This window comes from Citrus sinensis, chromosome 6, assembly GCF_022201045.2.
Source record: "Citrus sinensis cultivar Valencia sweet orange chromosome 6, DVS_A1.0, whole genome shotgun sequence".
NCBI lineage: Eukaryota > Viridiplantae > Streptophyta > Magnoliopsida > Sapindales > Rutaceae > Citrus > Citrus sinensis.
In genome coordinates this window covers 5,652,391-5,659,099 of record NC_068561.1, presented here as the reverse complement: position 1 = coordinate 5,659,099, position 6,709 = coordinate 5,652,391, and the positions used below count along the sequence as shown (strand labels likewise).

Below are 6,709 nucleotides of genomic sequence, written 5' to 3'. Positions count from 1 at the left end.
TATTACCCAATCTTGAGCTCATAGACATTGAACTTGAAAAAACACTTCACACACACACACATGTTGCAATTACAGATAAAATTCAAATGGATTTGCAAAAACAACCACCACCACAAGAGAGACCATTTAAGGACTACTTTAGTCTCTTAACTAATTTGAGCACATAATGCATAAGATACCCAAATGTAGCTGCTAGGAGTTTTGAACTAAAACCTAGTGTGCTAAATTGTCTCCCAACATTCTATGGCCTAGAAAATGAGGACCCATATAATCATTTGAATGATTTTCATGCTGTTTGTCAAACTTTTAAATATGGGAATTTTTCAGACGACGATGTTAAACTTAGACTATTCCCATTTTCTTTAAAGGATAGAGCTCGTTCATGACTTAATACATTGCCTGCTAATAGCATTACATCATGGGAACAAATAGTAATGAAATTTTTGAATAAATACTTTCCAGTGCATAAAACCAATGCTATTCGCAGGGAAATCTCAGAGTTTACTCAGAGAGAAGACGAGCAGTTTTTCGAAACATGGGAGCGATTCAATGGGCTACTCTTGAAGTGTCCACATCATGGGTACGAGAAATGACACCAATGCCAATATTTTTTTGAGGGATTATTGCTGCATGTGTAAGAATGGCTAACGGCAACAAGTGGAGGAGAGCTAATGTCAAAAAGTGCATCAGAGATTTAGGAATTCTTCCAGCGACAAGTAGATAATTCCCAACAACGGAGTCGATCGCTCAGGAATACTAAAAGAATTAAGGGAGTAAATGAGGTTCACATTGGCGAATCAAGTTCATGAATTAAAGAAGTCAACGAGATGATTAAAGGTTTTTCCCGACAAATAGTATCATTAACGACTGCTAAATCAACAGAATCACATGACCATGACTCATACTCAGATCAAGCCAATGCCATAGGTGTAATGAGAAAACCATCTAATTACAACCCATACTCCAACACATATAACACTGGATGGAGAGATCACCCCAATTTTTCATGGTCTCAAGGATTCCAACATAATGGACAGCAGCTCCAGCTCCACCAATGTAACCAATTCCTCAAGTTCCTCAAGCCTCTCAACCACCATTTAGACCATACAATCAACACTCGAATTACTCTCAACCCAAACCATGGGAGGATGCATTCCAAAATTTCAAGAATGTTACTCACTCCACGATCGAGCAGCAGAACCGCACCATTGATGAAATACGAAATGAGATGAGAGCAGGCTTCAACTCACAAGCCCAATCAGTTTCAAACCTCGAGAAGATGATGGGACATCTTTCTTCTTCAGTTCAGACCTTGGCAACGATTGTTGAGAAAGACAAGTTTCTAAGTCAACCAGTGCTTAATCCTAAAGGAGTGCATGAAACAAGTACTAGTTCACCACAATAGCATGGAGAGGTCAAAGCCAGTCATGACCTTGCGAAAAGAGAAAGAAGTCGACAACAAAGTGGAGATGCCGGTGACGAAAACAAATCAAATTGTACCTGTGAACGTTGAGGACGCACCATCAGAGGAGAAATAAGAAACTAACCCACGAGAATACGTTCCTAAAGCTCCATTTCCTCAGAGGTTAGCTAAAGGAAAGAAGGAAAAATCCACATGTGAGATTTTTGAAATCTTCAAATAGGTAAGTGTAATATTCCTTTGGTTGATGCTATAAAACAAGTTCCATCTTATGCCAAGTTTCTTAAAGACCTTTGTACTAAAAAAAGAAACATTCATATTCAAAAGAAGGCCTTTTTAACAGAAAATGTTAGTTCTATACTCCAACACAAAATTCCTCTAAAATGCAAAGACCCAGACTCCCCCACTATCTTATGTAGTATAGGGAACCACACAATTGAGAATGATTTGTTGGATTTAGGAGATAGTGTAAATCTGTTGCCTTATTCAGTATTTGTAAAACTTGGACTGAGATAATTATACCCAACTCCAGTGGTGTTACAGCTTGCAGATCGGTCCACGAAAATACCTCGTGGTATTGTAGAGGATGTGCTTATCCAGGTAGACAAGTTTTATTTTTCTGTTGATTTCATTGTAATTGACACTCAACCAATCCAGGATTCAAGGAAACACATCCCTATTATCCTAGATCGACCTTTCTTGGCAACTGCGGATGCTCACATTCAATGCAGAACTGGAAATATACAGTTGTCCTTTGGCAACATGACTATGGAGCTAAACATCTTCAACATTGCCAAACAACCTCAAAATGCGGATGATGAAATTATTGATGTGGATTTAATAGAAGCATTTGTTGATGATATTTTTCTTTTAAACCTTAGTGATGATTCTTTACAAACATGTTTAACTCACTTTGGTTTGGTGACAGATCGGTCAATGAGGTCAACGCCCTACTTGACTCAGCACCATCCATGGACACTAATAAATGGAAGTCAAGAGTTGAACAACTAGCGCCATCAGAGAAGAAACTCATCCCATCATCAGAATCACCATCGAAACTCGAGCTCAAACCATTACCCAACCCTTTGGAATATGCGTTTTTGAGAGAAGAAAGCACTCTGCCAGTAATCATCTCATCATCCCTAAATGACGAACAAAAAGGTAAGTTGTTGGATGTTTTAAAAGAGCACAAATGAGCATTAGGATGGACTATAACAGACATAAACGGTATAAACCCAGTAGACTGCATGCATTACATTCATATTGATGAAAATGCTAAACCTACTAGGAAAATGAAACGTCGGTTAAATCCTAATATGAAAGAAGTTATTAGAACTGAAGTCCTTAAACTATTAGACGCATGTATCATTTACCCAATTTCTGATAGTTCATGGGTCAGTCCATTACAAGTTGTCCCCAAAAAGTCAGGAGTCACAGTAGTTACCAATGCTGATAATGAATTGATACCCACTAGAGTGACTACATGATGACGTGTATGCATTGATTATAGAAAATTGAATTCTGTCACACGTAAAGACCATTTTCCTTTACTATTTTCCTTACTTTTATGTATTTAAGGTTCTTATGATTTAATTATGTGTGTTTTATTTTAATTAAGTATTTTAAGTATTTTAGGGGTATCATGGTCATTTTACAATGAACGAGAGATCAGACGGCAAAACGGACATCACTTTTGAACTCAGGGCAGTCGAAAACCTTAGGAGGAGTATAAAATGAAAAATGACATTGTTCACATGTATGGTACTGTCCATGATACTGTTCACGACACTGTTCATACAGACGGATCGATGACGTGACATTGACCGATGATGTGGCATTGATTGATGAGGTGTCACGATCCTGTTGGACTAAAATTTTTATGTACTGTTAATCGGTGACGTGGTAGCATGTTAGTGGACCAAAAATTACGCGTACGGTACATGCATATACACGAGATTATTCACTGTTCAAATCGTGTTACTATTCAAGCCGGTTGACTGTTCAAACTGTGTGGTCAAACCTCATACTGTTGACTGATGACGTGACGCAATCCTGAGCGTCCAAACTGTTTTTAATTCGATGACCGTGATTTACTCAATGTATCTATAAAAAAAGGGGCCTTCCCCCCTAATTTGGCATCCCTGGATCCATTTTTGGGCTTCATTTTCTGTAATTCCTTCTCCATCTTGTATATTCTATGTATTTTAATAAATTCCCATTTTACCCCTAGTTCAATTATGAGTAGTTAATTTTCTTTCAAGCTTGGGTTGAAGGTGAAGTCTCAACATGTGTCATGGGCTTTATTTGGTAAATTTATTTTCTCTTCCCCTTTAATTTTTGTGGATATTTTGACTTTTTGTTGACAAATAATAATAATCTTGTCTAGATACCGCATTGGTTTCACCGGCTCCCTAGTACAAGGTTATTATTATTTGGCACGATAAGCCCTTAGCACCATATTGATTAGAGTATGGTTGATGAGGTGTGGATTCTCCCCTCATGATTTAATTAGCACTAATAAGGAATATTAACCCATGGTGCATGTTGATGCAGATCCAGATACCTAAGCGCTTCAATTATAAAAGTTTTCTTTTTAATTTATTCTCACCATTTCAATTTAAATTTTAGGATATTCCAAATCATCTTTACCATAAATCCAACCACCCATTTAGAAAAATTAGTTCTACACACAATTAAAATCCACCTCCTCGTGAGATCGATACTCGTCACAATTGATCTATTCTACAATAGATTCGTGCACTTTCGAGTTCAATAAAATTTGCACAACAAGTAGTATAGGTCAAGTACCTCGAGTGTCCCTATTTACAGTGTAGGTAAGGTACTTTGGGTGTCCTCATTTACGACGTAGGTCAGGTACCTCGGGTATCCAAACTTGTGGGGTCAGTCAAGTGCTGTGGGTGCATACAATTATCATTTAGATTCATGGTACCCCTCATTGACATGTAGCGTTTTACTACCATTTTTTCTGTTTCTCCCTAAACACATATGGAGGATTCTTTTGTGATAGTAGTGAAAAGCTATGCGAGGTAAATTGATCCATGCTATGATTGAGTCTATCTTCTTTTTTTGAATTATCAAAATATGAAGTCCAATGTTGAATAGTCACATAGTGTCCAATAATAGTCCACGGTCCTTAGGTTAGAGCAAATTCTGTATCCCTTTCCAATTTAAAGTGAACAAGAAAATAATCATTCTCAAGATCAATGATGGAGAAACCTAAAGTCGATCTGCATAAGGACTCCAACCTATTACATAGTGCTTTGTAACCAATATATTGTCCTAAAAGTTTGACGACCACCGTGTGCTGCCACAGTGGTTTGAAAGCGATAGAGGGCCTAATATCATCATTATCTATCACAGTATCTTCCAGTTAAAAAATGATGTCATCCTCACAACCAACAAGTCCTTCAAATTGCCATTTGAGACTCCATTAACTTGTCTCTGAAAGATAAAGGATGTAGATTGTCACCATTTTCTCCTTGAGCCTTAAACTTGGCTTTCTTAGTTGATTGATTATTGTTCAAGGCTGGGTGAGAGCTTTTGCATAAATTTCTATGAAATCTTTTTTTCTGCTTTGATCTCGTATTTATGCTTTTATAACAATTTATATTTTTTACAAGAACAATTAATTAAGGGATATTATCATTTTACCACTTATATTTTTTTTGTTATATTACTTCATCACCAAGGTTTTTTGACAATTGCTATTTCCCACATAATACTTCAGTTTTTATCATTTTACCACAAATCCATTAACTTGGCCATCACATTTGTATTTTAGAAATTTAGTATATTAAGCCACAAGTATTCTAATAATCACAAATTTATCAATTGATTATTTTAGATATATAAAATAATTAATTGATTAAAGCATTATCTCTTTCTATATAATTACTTTTGTATTTTTTTAAAATTTTGGTATTAAATTAAACTTTACGTAGTTTAGGAGTAAAATAATTTCTGTTGAATGATTTGAGATAAAGTAATAAAAATTAAAATGTCAAGTGGAAAAAATTTGTCAGAAAATTTTGTTGATGAAGTGATGTGTCAGGAAAAGTTAGGTGGTAAAACTATAATATCCCGTGAATTAATAATACATTAGTTTTGAGAAGCAATTGAATGTGGATTTTAAGAAAGGTTAATTTTAAATTATCTCTCTTGTGAATTAACTATCTTCAAATTGTTTTTAACTTTTTAAAAACCTCAATTTAGCCTTGTTTTATTAAGAAATGAAAATTTTCATCAATCCACCCACATTTTTCCCTTGCCTTTTATACAAGAATAAGGATAACTTGAAATTTTCATAATAAGTATGTGATTTAAGAATAACCAGTTCACGAGAAGAGTAATCTAAATTTATTTTTTAAGAAATAATTTGATTGCGTAAATGCAGCATTATGCATTAAAAAAAAAATCTTGTTAGTACGGCTGCTAATAGAGTTAAATGCGCGTGTTAGTTCATTATATAATGTATATAGGACTGCTAAAGAAATGGGGTGCGGGAGTGGGACACAACAAATCGAGTCAAATGGGTGCGATCAAAGCAATTGAACAGGACGTGACACAGCGAATAAAAAATGTTTGTGAGCATATGCTGAAGCACAATGTTATTGAGGTACAAATTATCATTTTTTAAAAAATTTTCTTGAGTCGGCAAATTAATTTTTAGTACATGCAATTTGAATGGTATCTTCATATTTTGATTAAAATTTGGCCAATTGGCAATGTGAATATGTAGGTGCGTACTGGAGTATGGTTTGTGGCACATGCACAGCTGGGCTCAGTTGCGGCAAAAGCCCGACAGCTTGACGCAACGTGTGTCATTTTAGACAGGTATGGCTGTCGTAAAGTGTTCTTTTGACACCCCAAGACTATGATATGATGTTGTAATTACACAATATTGGTTTCAGTAATTTTTTTTTTAATTTTTAATTTATTGGTATATTGAAATAGGGCATGCTAACAATTGAAATAGTCTCAACTGATAAATCCTCATTATAACTTCATTAAAGGTATACAAAATGTTTAAAAGAAAGAGGGGACTTTGGTTCCGTTTAAATAATGGTTTTATTACCTAGGTCCTTAATAAATTTTTGTTACTCATTTCATTTCATTTCTAGTGTTAAAATATTAATAATGAAAATATTTTATTAAATGTTAAATGTGAAATTTTCATATGAAAATTGAGTTGAGATTGAGATGGGTACAATTCAATTTGGTACGACTTTGAATTAAATTAAACTTTTGAGTTTTTTAGAAATAATAATC

At 34.9% G+C, this 6,709-nt stretch overlaps 1 non-coding gene across 1 annotated transcript; it reads right to left on the bottom strand.

The window, feature by feature from the left end:
• Positions 1 to 479: 479 nt before the first annotated feature.
• Positions 480 to 583, bottom strand: LOC112495906 (small nucleolar RNA R71). Its single transcript, XR_003062313.1, has one exon. It is a non-coding gene; the product is annotated as a small nucleolar RNA R71 (small nucleolar RNA).
• Between the last annotated feature and the right edge of the window lie 6,126 nt (positions 584 to 6,709).